Raw genomic sequence first — 16,482 nt, 5'->3', positions numbered from 1 at the left:
TCATTGGTTCTTGCTGAAGCTCAAACGTGCTGCGTAACATGAGAATGAACCTCATTGGTTCTTGCTGAAGCTCAAACATGATGCGTAACACGAGAATGAACCTCATTGGCTCTTGCAGAAGCTCAAACATGATGTGTAACACGAGAATGAACCTCATTGGTTCTTGCAGAAGCTCAAACATGATGTGTAACACGAGAATGAACCTCATTGGTTCTTGCTGAAGCTCAAACGTGCTGCGTAACACGAGAGAGAACCTCATTGGCTCTTGCAGAAGCTCAAACATGATGCGTAACACGAGAATGAACCTCATTGGCTCTTGCAGAAGCTCAAACATGATGTGTAACACGAGAATGAACCTCATTGGTTCTTGCAGAAGCTCAAACGTGCTGCGTAACACGAGAATGAACCTCATTGGTTCTTGCTGAAGCTCAAACGTGCTGCGTAACACGAGAGAGAACCTCATTGGCTCTTGCAGAAGCTCAAACGTGCTGCGTAACACGAGAATGAACCTCATTGGCTCTTGCAGAAGCTCAAACGTGCTGCGTAACACGAGAATGAACCTCATTGGTTCTCGCACATCAATCAAACATGCTTGAGCTTCCGTTCACCATAACTGATGTGTGAGTTGATGAATGTTTCTTTGTAAATAAAAGCTTAAATTCAGTCTGTTCATCATATAAAGCGATCGTGTCTCTTCAGAAAATTTGGACTAAACCGCTCAATTCATATGGATTAGTTTTACGATCTCTTTATGAACTTTTATTCATCAAAGATATCTTCATTTGTGTTCTGAAGATGAACGAAAGTCTTACAGGTTTGGAACGACATGAGGGTGAGTAATTAATGACAGAATTAAAATTTTTGGGTGAACTATTATGGAAAGCAAATTATGGGAAGCAAATTATTATTTACAGTGAACGGAGGGTTTTTTTAAGGCACACTATGCAGTTTCCGTTTTTCTCAAACAGCGACCCCTAGAGTCACTGTGGAGTTCTTGTACTTGTATTTAACGTTACTGTCGTAAATACCACTCACGCAGAGCTGTCTCTGCACTCTTCCGACCGCGCTTTCGTCGTTTTCTTCGTCGACTCTGCCATGATTCACGTCTGAAATGCGTGCTAGTGTCTTCCATAGAGGCTGCTTCATATGTTGTTGATGTATGTGATGATTCGCCCAACTACAAGTTTGTTTACCATCGAAATGATTTCGAAGCTGTTATATTAAAGCTATAGTAGGTAATGTTGGAGAGCTAGCAAGAATTGAAAGCGGCACCTCTTCTAAGCTCCACCCCCTCCCGTCAGTACTCCGTCCAAAGCTACGCCCCCACAAACATGAACGCGCATCCACAGTCGGAGTCAGCTGCAGGTCACAGGAAAGCCGAGTATTTCAGCACATTATGGGCATCAACCAAACTACTTCATGTCTCATTCACCTGTAAGTAAACTATATTATTATTACAATGAATGCAAAAAAAAAAAAAAAGCATGGCTATTGTTAGTAATGTTACTCGCAGCTTTCAGGCTAACGTTACACGTTTGGTGTTGTATGAACTCTGAAATGTAGCTACGTCTCTTTGGATAAAAGCGTCTGCTAAATTAAATGTAACAATGTAACGTTTTGTTTTGTTACTATCACTGGCAAACGTGAATTTTCTGTTTTTATATATCTTCATTATTTTGGTTGTTAGAGCTTCCACGACGAGAGCATTGGATCTGATCCTACGTACAGTCCGCGTAGCATATATCATGGAAATAACAAATCCCCCCGAAGCAAAACAAATATTACCTGTCCAGCAGAAAGACCGCAACCTCGGCATCGCTTTTCAGGCCCTTCAGCTCCCTCAGTTGTCTCCACCGTTCAAATGCTGCACCAATGTTGACGCGAGTTTGTCCTCTGGCTTTATCCAGTGCCTGTTTCGTTGCAGCCTTTTCTGCCTCCGATTTTCTTTTTTTAGGCTTTTTATCAGGGCGAGCAGTTACCAGCAAAGCTGGCATTGGTAGTTTTTGCTGCATTTTCTCTTCCATTGTGCCGCAAACTCCTGCTTACTCGGTGTAGTGAGCTGAATATTTCCGGGAACGGTGACATGTGATGAGTGCACGCAGGGCAGTGCACGCAGTGGGGCTCGGGCACGAGACATGAAGGCATCTGATTGGTTCTTTACATTCGCACCGAGTGGCAGTGATTGGTCAGAGTTTTTACTGTCCTGCAGCTGCTACAGAGGTCTGATTGTTTTCATTCCTTTTTCAGTGAACACATAATGTATTGACTACTCTCAGGATGGAAGGACCATTTCACCCAGTATAAAAAAGTGTTTCTGAACAGGATTACCTACTATAGCTTTAAGGTACAAATCTTGCATAGTGTGCCTTTAAACAGTTTTTAGTGTCAGTTTCAAGATGCATCAGAGCAGCTGGATATAGGCCAACAATTAAAAAGATACGCACGAACGTGTCCTTTGTCAAGCTGAGGTGTTTTGGTGGAGAATGCAGGTAATGAAGAACTGGCACAGTGTGTGAAGAGCCTGTAAATGTCTCCGTGTGACCTAGACTAGAGGACTGTAGTGTAGTGTCACTCTAATTTCTCACTGTGATTCTGGAAGGGATCGACTTAATGAGAGAGAGAGAGCTTGAATGATAGAAAGAGAGAGGATAAAAGTGCTGGTGTTCTCCCTAGGGATTCTCTTTAAAGGCCCGGCCTCGCACAATCCACCGACAATACACTGAACGCCTGAATAAATCATGTTTGCTTCCTCAGGCTGACCCCTTTCCTGTCAGAGAGAGAGAGCGTGAGCCGTCGGTCTTCTTCTCTTCGCCTGCCCCGTCCGTTTAAAGATTTGAGTGAGGGCTTTTGATCGGCTAATTACTCCACAACAAAACGCAGCTTTGAACTAGGTGCGAGCGCGAAATGAATAGATGTGAGTGAGTGTGTGTGCTTGCTTTCAGTTGATGAGATATTTCGGCAAATGTTTCGTACGACACGAGTCATTGAATGTGAAGCACGAAGGTCTTATGACGTCAACGGTGAGTCAGACACCTTCAGGCCACATAAATTGATTTCCCTGCAAATCACCAACGCCACCTAATTCCACGAAACTGATCCATTCAATCAACATGAGGAATCGCTCTCGAGAACCTTTGTCCTTGATATTCTCTCTTAATGTGTTTGCTTAAATGTTTAAGAGTTTCCGACAGGGCTATAACGTGTTTTAAACCTATACGCTTTGCAGTGAGAAGGCAACCAGAGGTCATTTGCTTTCGATCTTCAGAGACGTGAATGACAGCAACTGTTGGGCGCTGCAACAAATTTGAGGAAAGTTTAACTTTATGCAAATGAGCAGTGGTGCAGTGCAGTGTTTCAAAATGTAAGATATGTTGCTTTGGACTGTTAGGGTTCGTAGAATAAGTTGACATGTACTTGGAAAGTTACTTATAGTCAGAAGAATATCTGTTGAAGGACCATCATAATAAAGTGTTAGCAAATATATTGCAGACAGCTTACTAATACTCTAATCACTGCTAGGTGACATGTAGTTGCAAAATTACTTATTGTTAGTAGAATCTCTATAGTGGACTATCAAAATAAAGTGGAAGGCAGATTTGTTGCTATCATTTGCAATGAAAGCTATCCCATAATGCACTGTGCAAGTGAATGCAAGTTCAGTGAACAAGTCCAATTAAAGATGGCAGATGAAGCCAGAGATCTCATTCATTTTTTATTTTTGACTCAATATTTGTGTGCTATTTGTGTAATATTTTGTTATTCTTATTAAAGGATCATGTAGAGTTGCACAAAACTCTCTTGTAATTATTTATGTCAATTCTCCTGTGTGCTTTGCACATGGAACATTACATGTATGATGCAGAGTTGCTTATGTACAGTTTCAAATCTGTCACTTTAGTCGTATTAAATAGTCGTATTAAATTAGGATGTATTACTGTAACTCATTATAATGCCATGGTGTCAAGTCATAGGCATGGCCTGAACTGACAAATGTTTACTGACCTTGAATGCAATGTAAGTCATTATGGATAAAAGCATGTGCTAAATGCATGAATGTAAATGGATGATGTGACAGAATTAATAATGCATGGAAAAAGCATATCAGAAATAATGTCAGTTTAAGTTTAATTCTTGCTTTGATAATTGTTCAAGATCTGCCTCATTATGCACTGCTGCAATCTATATACAATTGCTTTTCCTGCCAACATGTTCATTTTTAGTAGCCGGAGAACTGATTTATTGTTGAATCAACATGTTAACAAGATTTATTTATTTTTTGTACTGGCAATACATCCCACTTGCGGTCAGATTTTAAAAGGCTACAGTATATCCGGATGTGTTGTCAACCAGGTATCAGCATGCTAATGAACTCTGAATGAGTCTGTCAGGATTCAGTATTCTCCAACTACCTCTGCATGATGTGTTTTCCATACTAATCATTCCCTCTTGCATACCATTTGCATAAATGAGTCTCAATATTTGTCACTTCAATAATTTATAAATTCAAATTGCAGTGCGAGATATATGCAGTGTAAAGCCTGACGGTACAACATCACATCAGCAGTCTGTGACACAAACTTCAAAAGAAAACTAACTTATGACAGCTGACACGTTCAATGCCACACTGTAATATTGTCAATTTTAATATCATTTTTAAAGTGCCCCTATTATGCTTTTTTTCAAATATTACCTTTCATGCAATGTGTAATATAGCTGTCTGGGAATGTTAAAGGTCACGACAAAGTAATTGTCTCCTAAAAGAAAGAATCTAGATGAAACAAGTCAGCAATTCCAGTCTCACTTCCTGTTACACACCTATGTAACAATGTAACAAATTTGCATAATGCCAGCCTATGGTCTTCATTGGCTGCCCGTGAACAACATCTGCTTTGCCCCGCCCTCAAATACTTGTAGCTGAAACTGAGTTTGGTTCGTGTTGTCTAACTGTCGAGAAGACGCAGTTTTCTGCACTGCGAATCCAATTTCTAAGGATGAGGATTTGCGCTGGAATAGATACGGAAAAAATTGACGCCATTGTTACTGTTCGTATCACTGTGTATAGAAGTGCTGAGGAAGATCTGGAGCTGAAATTCCAACACGTGCTGTAAGCAGTCGACCAATCACAACAGACTGGGCCTTCTGACCAATCAGAGCCGAGTAGGCTCGTGGAAAGGAGGGGTTTAGAGAGACTGAATCCTTTATCGAACTGTTTTCAGACTCTTTGAAAAATGAGGCGATGTGCTACCCTGGAGTTCTCGCGAGAGCACAAGTTGAATTTGCTCAGCGAGTTTACTCTGGCGTCGAGTAATGATGCTCATTAAATATGCCCTTGTATCCGAGCTGCACCAATCACATCGGGTTATCTGATATAGGCGGGCCAGAGGCGAGCTAAACAGAAGACGACAGAGCTGTGACGTCTAAGTCATTAGTAAACATTGCAAGATGGCTATGGATGAACACCAGTTGTTTGAAACGGCTTTGGCCGCTACAATGAACGAGTTAGACTTGGCTTTTTCTCTAAAAGAGGAACAGAAGACGGCGCTCGAATCGTTCCTTTGCAAGAAGGGCGTTTTTGCTGTTTTGCCGACCGGATACGTCAAGAGTCTAATCTACCAGTTAGCTCCGCTGGTACACTCTAAAAAATGCTGGGTTGTTTTAACCCAAATTGGGTTACATTTTTTAATTGTATTTTTTTAATTCAACGTTTGACTTTGTCCATATTTGACCCAAATTTGGGTTAAATCAACCCAGCATTTTTTTGAGTGTAGCAAAGCGATAACTTTTTGTGATTGGTCGTAGTGTTATCCAATTGCTTGCAGAGAGTTTTTCAAATGCATGCTTGGTGCCGCCCCTCGAGCTGGCCGATTTTCATTAGTCGACGCCAGACCATTAATCTTTCAGATTTAGGTCTGGATTTCCAGGCTAGCGATGTGCAATGTATATAATGAGCAAATTAAAGTGTTTTTTGATATTGGATGCATGTGAACCTGTTGTAGGAGACTTTAAAACAAAATTAGGATCCTTTAAAATTGCATAATAGGGGCACTTAAATATAATTTCAGATTAGTATGCATAGACAACTATAAGCAAAGCCCCATTCACACCAAGTACGATCACAATAAAAATCATTCTAAATATAAAAGAATAGCAGATTGACAGTTGGCTTCCAATCAAAATCCAACAAGCTTTAAAGAGCTCGAGCATTTAAAGCAGCAGACGACTTAAAGGATTAGTTCACTTCAGAATTAAAATGTCCTGATAATTGACTCACCCCATGTCATCCAAGATGTTCATGTCTTTATTTCTTCAGTCGAAAAGAAATTAAGGTTTTTGAGGAAAACATTCCAGGATTTTTCTCCATATAATGGACTTCAACGGTTATCAACGGTTTGAAGGTCTAATTCAGCTTCAAAGGCTCGACACGATCTCAGCCGAGGAATAAGGGTCTTATCAAGCCAAACCATTGCTCATTTTCCAAAAAAAAAAAAACATTTATATACTTTTTAACCACAAATGCTTGTCTTGCACTAGATCTGTGATGCGCCACACATTACGTAATCACTATAATTGATCAACATCAATTATTTTGATGGTTTAAGTGAACTTATATAGGGTCATTAAAAACAAATATCCCCTCCGGACATCACTTTTGGCCACTACTGTGCAATTCAGTGTATATTATATTTTATGATGTGCATTTCTTTTAAATCAAAGCCACAAAGTTGGTGTTTCTAATGTCCTGTTGAGCTATGGGAACGAAGTACGTTTGAAATGTGTGTCATGACAGCTTGGCCTAGACCAATAGAAACCAAGACAAGCAAGTCGTGCAAGCTTTTTGTGAATATTTGTGAACTGTAATGCAGCTTTACTGTGTCTGTCTTTGCAGTCATGTTCTGCTGCTTCACACAGAAGCTTAGATGATCATTTTCTGCCTGTTAGCGCATGTGCCGTCTGTGTTTGCTTCGGCACAAACAAACATCAGCTAACACCCTTGCAATTGCTGTGACTTTGTGTCGACCAGCTCTTACTTTCTAGATTCACGTCTCTCTATCTCTCTCCCCCCCGCTGTGTAATATTCAAAGAGTCAACTCGGAACTGATGTGATATTACATTTCAAATTCACAGCTGAGCTCCTCTCTCTTTCTAAGGCTAATGAGTTTTGGGACAGGGTTTTTGGCCCCTGGATTCATCTAATTTATTTTGCTGAATCAAGCTTTGGGTGTTTACCCGAGACAGAGCTCCTCTCGCTCCCTGTCGCCACAGATCCAGACGGATGCTCACTGACCGCATTATGCATATTGAATGGAAACATGGCAGGAGCGATCAGAAATCACCAGTTCCAATCTGATTAAATAATTCTAGGAATTATAATTTTTTTTCAGACCATGCAGAATTTCAAGGAAAAACTAGGCACTAGATTTCTAACACTGAATCTTTCAAAGATATTCAAATGTAGTTATTTTTTTCCAATTGCTAACACACAATTTTGCAAACTAGGCTGGTTTTATCAAAATACTTAACACAATTCACAAAACTACACACCCAAACTGCAAAATACCTAATATATCCTGCAAAATGAAGCACTGCAGCCAAAACTACATATAGCATTATCAAAATCAGACTTTTGCACGAAATGGCACACACTTCATTCATATTACCAGATTTTTGTCTAACCAACACACTGTTGGGCATAATGAAAAGCACTCTCATCTTTAGTATGCTTTGCCATAATACTAAAATAGTTCAAATTGTAGAAAATTCTTCAGATTGTTCACATGCACAGAAATATTTGCAGATACACACACATGCTGTTGAAACATTTTATTTTTTTATTTTTCACCAAACAAGTCAGTGCAACATATGCACAGCAGATATATTTACATTGGACTGAACAAAAATATGCTCACAAAAAAAACAGTAAACTGAAAAAGATTGAAGTGTTAACAATTAGGCATTGAGGTGTTTGGTCAGGTGCACATGTATCGGCCAATCAGATCATGCGTCATTTTGAATGGCAGTGTTTTGAAATGGCAAACATGTGACTTTATGTCAGATTGTTGTGTCTTATGCAGAGAACTGTGTTCAGTGTGATTAAAAAGTGCCATTTTGCATAAGGTTCTACGTTTGATTCAACTTACATGTTCTTTTTTTGGTAACACTTTATTTTGATGCTCCCAAACAGACATTCAACTGACTATAAATAACTTTGCAACTAGGCTACATGTCAACTTATTAGGGATGCACCGATATGAACCTTTTGGCTGATACCGATAACCGATAATTCTTTATATTTGAAAGCTGATAACCAATACATTGGCTGATAAATCTAAATCCAAGTTTTTATGTAAAAAATACAATCGCTTACCTAAGATCGTGCTGTATGGGGAATTGTCCTCTGGCTACCGTAACATCGGGGCACCACGAAAGCGGTACAAAGACTTGCTGAAGAAGTCCCTCACTGCTTGCTGCATCGATCACCGTCAGTGGGCAACACAAGCAGCTGATCGCGACTCTTGGCGGCGCACAGTCCATCAGGCCACCTCGCTCTTTGAAGATGCTCGCAGGGCCAGTATGGAGGACAAAAGGAGTAGAAGAAAAAAACGTGTCCCCTCAGCACCCATCCTGGACCAGACCTTTACCTGCAGCAGTTGTGGCAGGACCTGCCTGTCCCGCATAGGCCTCGTCAGCCACCAGCGTGCCTGTAGAAAACTTGGATTTCCTTCCCAAATCTTCGTTCACGAAGTCAAGCCATGATGAGGAGTGTTCTTGAAGAAAAACTTGACTTGAAACGAGTATGAAGTGTTTTAGTAGTTTTAGAGCATTTTGAATGTGAAATGAACTGCTGTGCTAAGACGAAAGTTGCTTAGGAGAACTGTGTAAAGAGTTTTGAAAAGTATTGAAAAATGTGTCCTAGTGATTGTGTAATAAATATACTATAATATGCTTATAAAATGTTCTGTACACATTCAATATACGCCTATGAACCCACATGAATTTAAGTCTCATGCAGCAAATCCAAAAAAAAAAGGCAAATGAACTATATTAAGTACTGTTTAAATAGTTTATTATGATTATTATTAAGTCTTTTTATCATATTACTGCTGCCAGCCTTTCATAATGCTGCACCATTTAAGTGTGGACAAATAGTGCACAGTCTTATATTGCTTTATTTTGGGAAGAATGAAAACAGATTCACTTTCTGTCCACGCAATCCCAGCAATCTGTGAGCTCTGCGGTCATTATTCCCTGGAGGACAAACAAACTCGGTGTCTAAAAGCTGAGCTTCAGAAAAAAAAACAAGGTAGAGGACATAATAGCAAACGAGACACTTTCGAATCGGTCTACTGTGCCATTCATCTCTCTTTTCTGTTGTCCTTTTGCTGCCGGGCCGCCTGACAGCTGCTTCATTCACCACACTGAGGAGGCTTTCATTATAGAGAAACCTGCTAATGTCTCACTTCCAGCGTCCCACACTGTGAGGACACCCGGTCCAGCAATGCAAATCTAAATTAAATTCCTCAGAAACACAATGACAGCTTGTCCATGCAAAACTCACTGCCATGTTGTTCTGTGGGGTTTTCAACATGTGGTTGCTACACACTTTATTTTGCAAATAATTTCACTAATGTGAACTAATTTCTGTGCTCTCTCTCTCTCTCTCTCTCTCTTTATTTTTATAGAATTGTATTAGTGCTGTCAAATCGATTAATCGCATCGATTAAAAGTGCCATCAAAATTATTGCCATCAAATCGATTAATCGTGATTAATCGCATAAAAGTTTGTATATACTATATGTGTGTGTGTTTGTATATATACATATACATATACAAACTTTTTTGCGATTAATCACGATTATTCGATTTGATGGCACTACATTTAATCGAGAATTACATTTAAGTTTAAGTTGAAAATCTCCCATTGATTTTCCATCACCAGATGTGACATTTTAATCAGTGTCATTTTATTATCATTGAGATATTATTATAGTTTAAATATTTTTGTATGTTCCGGTTTCATTTTAATCTTAGTTAGTTTTTATTTTTATTTTGTTGTGTCTTTGTTATTTTAATGTCTATATAATTTTATATATTTTTTTATTTCAGTACATCGTTAAACAATGAAAATGAGAAATGTTGTTTAAACTGGCAACTGAAATTTTAATTCAGTTAACATTTAAATTCAGTTAACCATTAATATTTATGGTTTTAACCATTTTTTTCATGGTTTTGTTTTAGTTTTACTTAACTATAATAACCCTGCATTCTTAATTGTGAATGCTCTTCGTTCTCATATATATTTGCACGGGGAATTATTATTAGTCTTTTCTTTTCTGCATCTATTTAACCAGCAGCAAAGCTGTCACTCTGAACCAAAGATTAAAACCTAAACTTACCTGAAATTGAACACTGTCCTTTTGCATTCTGCTTTGCAAGCAATGCTATTTCCCTCTATTTGATTAATAACAACATTTAAAATAATCTAACTAAAATATTATGCACATGGCTGTTGGCTGTTTTTTTAAAGGTCTCAAGAGGGCTGAAAGATCCTGGTGATTTAATATTAAAGCTCTCCAGATATCCAGGGCTCTTGGAATTGGATTATCTGCAGATGTGTGTTCTGGTTGTTCAAACAGCCCTCAGCATAATTACACACCTGTCCGCTCTGTTAGGATGTCCATTTTAATTAGGAGACTCCGGTTCTTTATAAGCGTTCATTCAGCCAGTGCAGTGTCCAGATGTTATATGAGTTTATTTATCACACTATTTCAAGTTGTGCGCTATGGTATGGTATGCAAAATGTCTGTTTTTTATTTTGACTCATTATTTCAGTATTTCAGAAAGTTTATGGCTGATAAAAAATAAAAAAAAACATTTATTTTCAACATGATAATTATACTGTACACTCTTATAAAAGTCCTTAAAATAGGGCACAATGTACAGTGTTAATATGATGGATTTTTCAGACTGATTTTGCACATGCTTTACTCTATTTTGAATTATGCATTGCACTGTGTTTGTGTTTTAGGGTTAGATAAAATGTCTGTAAACTTGTGTATGTGTGTTTGTGTGCATTAGAGATGAACCAATGTATTAATAATAATAATAATAATAATAATGCATTTTATTTAATGCCGCCTTTCATAACACCCAAGGTCACCTCACAAGCAATATACAGGTCACTGCATAAGACAATACACACAACAAACAAGCCACATATACAGATAAAGTGCATTAAAGACTCAATTCAAAAAGCTTGTATAAAAAGATATGTCCTAAGACGCGTTTTAAAAGTCATCAAGCAATCGCTATTGCGAACATCAAGGGGAAGAGAGGTCCATAGGTGGGCGGCAGCATAAAGATCTGGCACCCATGGTAGTTAGTCGAATCCGGGGTACCACAAGATATATTATTAATTTGAGCTTCAAAGGATAGTGTGCTATCCATGATGACACCCAAACTTTTAACCTGTGAAGAAGGTCAGATTGTCAATGTACAAAGAAAAACAATTAGATTTAGACACAACAGATCTAGTGCCAACAAGCAAAGCCTCGGTTTTGTTGCCATTTACCTTCAAGAAGTTATCTGAAAGCCAATCGTTAATTTCAGCAAACAGCTGGACAAAGATGGTGATGGAAAAGAACCAGTGGGTTTGGCAGACAGGTAAAGTTGGGTGTCATTCGCATAACAGTGAAAATTAATACCATATTTCCTCAAAATATAACCAAGAGGGTGCATGTAAATAATGAAAAAAGCGGGCCCAAGACAGAACCCTGAGGAACACCAGTGGTGATCAACTATGAAGATCACTGAGCTGTGGCCGCCGATATTTATCGGCCAATTTTTTATCAATTTAAAACCAGGTTTATAAATTATCTGCGTGACGTGAAGGCACTGATCTGTTGCATAATCCAATGTTTTTATCTGGGTAAAATAATTAAATACTTGCTAAAACTAAATTAAATCTGTACAAAACATTGTTAATAATATTTGAATAAAGGGTGAAGATGGCCGGACATCACTTCTGGCCACTAAAAAAATATTGATCTGGTTACATTTATCTTAGTAACAGACAGTAAAGGCTATTACTGGCCATCATTTTTAACGCTGACATCTCAGTGAATAAATCTATAAAGCCACTGACATCTGCTGCATTCTATCAAAATAAGTTTGACTCATATGCATTTGAAACTCAAACATCTAGATGAAAAATCAAGGCCATAAAGTGATTCACTTCCTCAGTGTTTTTTCTATTAGCATTCTAATTTCTTCTGCCCTTCATAGAACAAGAGAAGGTGGGAGAGGGTTTTTTGTGCATCTGTCCAGCGGCTGGGCCGCAGCCAAGTCAATTACCTCTGTGCATTTATCTTTCTGTCCTAATCTGTCTTTGCGGCTTTTGCTTATGCTTGATTTTGTCATTTCATTACAAACTAGATTTTGTTTTCTTATGCTGAAGAAACGAGTGCCGCTTTGCCAGTGCAAACCCAGTTGCCAGGGTTCTGGTTGCAAGGGCACTGCCTGTGTATCCCTGTGCTGGTTACTTTGACAAACATGACATTTCCTGTCAACTGGTCCATAACATTTACATAGAGCTGAGTCATACTGAACTACGACTGAATCCCCCATCACTCACTCACTGCCCGCTGTAGTGCACACTACAAAGGCTTTCTATTTATGGAGCTGGTTTGATCAAGCTCTGGAGGGAATCGCCGTCCATTGTATGATGAGACTCTCTGAGGTTTTCAGTTGTCCTATAATTCTTTTTCAACAAAAGGGTCAGTTAAAGGACGTGAATAACTTTCAAATTGTTTTGTTCATCCACATCAGAGGTGAAACTAAAAATTTTACTTGTATTTACTGTTTATTTTATATGAGGTTTGCTGGAATGGCTAACAGGATTGCTGATTTAGCTACAGTAAGTTATCAGTATGACTTGTTAGTTTGAGACCAGATGTTGGCAGTTATTTATAAACTTTTCTAATAATTTCTAATAATTTTTAATAAATATAATAATTCTAATAAAACAAATTTAAATAATTTTTCAGTTACACTTTATTTTGAGGTGTCGTTGTTACAGTGTAATCATATATTTAAGTACTGAGTAATATTAAGCAACTACATGTACTTACTATAGGGTTAGGTTGAGGGTTAGTTACATGTAATTATGCATAATTTACTGTTATTACTATGGTAAGTACATATGTAACAAGGACACTGTAAAATAAAGTGTTACCAATTTCTCTTATAATAACTTTTTTAAGAGGTCAGCATGGTGGGGCTTGTCAATTTTTTTGAAGTGTTGGAATGAGATTATTAACTTAAAGTGTTAGTTCACCCAAAAATTCTGTCAATAATTACTCACCCTCATGTCGTTCCAAATCTGTAAGACTTTCGTTCATCTTCGGAACACAAATGAAGATATCTTTGAGAGCTTTCTGTCCCTCCATTGACTGCTACGCAACTACCACTTTGACGCTTCAAAAAGTTCAAAAACTAATCCATATGAATTGAGCAGTTTATAGTCCAAATTTTCTGAAGAGACTTGATTGCTTTATATGATGAACAGACTGAATTTAGGCTTTTACTCATTTTTTTTATCCTACTTTTATAAATCTGATCAAACTAAAGACTCTTCTGAGATATGAAGGATGCAATACTATTCTATAGGTACTCAAGATTAACATGAGATGAGAAACTGTGTGTGTTATGTCCCCTTTAATGACAGAATATTTCTTTTTTGGGTGAACTATCCTTTTAATATGTGGATATTTGGATGCTTTTTTTTAAAGAAAATAGCTTCTGGAACAGAACGCAGTTTCATTCGAAGCCTAGTTGCTGAGCCTTTCCTTTCTTTCTTTAGCAGAGTCTCTGTGGAGGAAAAAGCTCATTGCTTTCTCTGAGTTAACTTTTGACGTCATTAATGCATCAGTGCCTCAAAGTCTTTGTTTTGAATATGCTGCACCACACACACACACAAACTCACACGTTTTGCTTGACCTTGCCATCCCTGCTTTGTTTAAGATCAGTCAGCCATGTTAAATGGATGATGCCAGCGATGTGACGTTTGCCTCCATCAGATAAAGTGTGACAGCCATTCAACATAAACCAATCAGTTAATGAAGTATTACAGACGCATCGCTGCGAGACATCCATATTCGCTGTAAATAACCTGCAAAAATATCTTTAGTACCAGGTGGCCTTTCTCTCTTTATGACGGTTCAGCTGAGAGGGTCAGAAATAGAGATCGTAAGCAAATTTGTACTGTAATTTTCCCTAAAGGTGCATGAAGGAGTCAGTCTGGTGAAGAGTAGGAGGATAGTCTGTTAGATCACACACTCCTGCAGGAGAATAAAGTCACTGAACCAAAGAATCACTGAGCTCACTAAGCCCCGCCTTAAACACAGTACTGACCAATCCTGCTCTAGCAACTGTTGCTGTCTGCTAAATAATCAGAGACTACAGAAATTCTGTGTGTTTGAATAGTTTTAAATACCCTGGTAATCAAGAGTTCTCGCAAGAGCACAAGTTGAATTTGCTCAGCGAGTTTACTCTGGCATCGAGTAATGATGCTCATTAAATATGCCCTTGTATCCGAGCTGCACCAATCACATCGGGTTATCTGATATAGGCGGGCCAGAGGCGAGCTAAACAGAAGACGACAGCACTGTGACGTCAAAGTCATTAGTAAACATTGCAAGATGGCTATGGATGAACACCAGGGGCACGTTCAAGTTCAAAACGGTGCGCAACCTTTTGCTACGGTTTCCGGGTTGAACGTCATGTTTCCTGGAAACGGCGTGCACCGGTGTGCAACGGGGTTTGAGATACGTTTTCTCTTGTTTGGTGGGTGTGTCAGAACTGCAGTCCAATCAGCAGCAACATGTATACAAAGCACGCGGTATTAAAGTGAACTCACACAATGGGTTCAAATGTGTTCGATGCAGCTCGGTATACGCAACAACTGAGGATATTAAAAGACATGTTTGTCGTAAGTTTTATTGAAAAAATATAGGATATCAACATAATGATGTAGTTGTTTATATTTTTAGCTTCATTGCAAGTGTATGACATTTGGTATAGAAATAAACAATGGTAATTAAGTGCTTTTCCTAAAAATGAGAAAGAAAATACAGGGTATTAAAACAGTATGAACTACAAATAAAATCAGTATGTGAGGCTAAATAGATGTGTTTTAGTCTGAATTAGGTCAGATGTGTGCTTCCATTTCAGTTTCCACAAATCCCTTCACTCGATTGGGATGTTCTCTTTTGTTCTGGGCGGCAAGTGCAGTAACTGTAACAACGGGCATATTTTGTAGTATTAAACACATATTTATACCGACTTCATCAGGCTCCGAATATTCTTCACAAAGAACACAAAGAATGGCCTTCTCAGCTGCCATAGTTGCAACTCTTGCGTCATCAGAACAGTGTGTTCAACGCATCACCGTTTCTGTTTAAAAAATGTTGTGCAACATTTTGTCGGGGCTGAACGCAGCCCAGTTGTTTGAAACGGCTTTGGCCGCTACAATGAACTAGTTAGACTTGGCTTTTTATCTAAAACAGGAACAGAAGACGGCGCTCGAATCGTTCCTTTGCAAGAAGGGCGTTTTTGCTGTTTCGCCGACCGGATACGGTAAGAGCCTAATCAGAGAATGTCTAATAAGGTTAGCTCCGCTGGTAGCTGGGGTTTATTGTTGTGATTGGTCGTAGTGTTATCCAATTGCGTGCAGTGAGATTTTCAAATGCACACTTGGTGCTGCCCCTCGAGCTGGGCGACTTTCATTAGTCGACGCCAGACCATTAATCTTTCAGATTTAGGTCTGGATTTCCAGGCTAAGTTTTAAAGTGAACTTTACAGAAATTTTTCAAACATAGAGTAAAACATTCCTAAAAATGGTCATGTAAGATTAAGGCCATGTCCACACTAATACGTTTTCGTTTGAAAACGTATATTTTTCTCTCCGTTTTGGCCTTCCGTCCACACTGAGATGGCGTTTTTATTAATGAAAACTAAGCTTTTTGAAAACGCACTCCAAAGCGGGTACATTTGAAAACGCCGTTTTCACGTTGTAGTGTGGACTGTGAAACCGGTGGTATTTAAAAACGATGACGTAAATTTAGTCATGTGACGCATATTGCACCAATAGATATTCATGTTTATACCAGTATTGTGCCTGTTATGTGCTATTCACTTTCACACTGTTGCTAAAAATGTTCTACATTGCACACTCTTCATATCACAGTCTTGCAAAGATGACAGAATTTACTCACATTTGCTGTCCTGCGGCAATACGAGAGCAGTCGCGTTTTAGACCAAACATATGGTGACTGTGTGCGACCTGGACCACATCAGTGAATGGTGAGATATTTTACTAAATAAAATTATCCTTTCAGAAGAATTGCGCGATAACTTCATTATTTATTTTTCCACCTGAATCATATCAGTGATCTTTTGTGGGGATTTACGCATGCGCAGTAAGGT

At 38.6% G+C, this 16,482-nt stretch overlaps 1 long non-coding RNA gene across 1 annotated transcript in view; it reads left to right on the top strand.

The window, feature by feature from the left end:
* Positions 1-16,482, top strand: part of LOC307161906 — a 642,191-nt gene that overhangs the window by 216,778 nt on the left and 408,931 nt on the right. The window lies entirely within an intron of this gene.

The sequence above is a fragment of the Squalius cephalus genome (genome assembly GCF_949319135.1).
Source record: "Squalius cephalus genome assembly, chromosome: 7".
Lineage (NCBI taxonomy): Eukaryota > Metazoa > Chordata > Actinopteri > Cypriniformes > Leuciscidae > Squalius > Squalius cephalus.
This window is presented reverse-complemented; position numbering and strand designations above follow the sequence as displayed.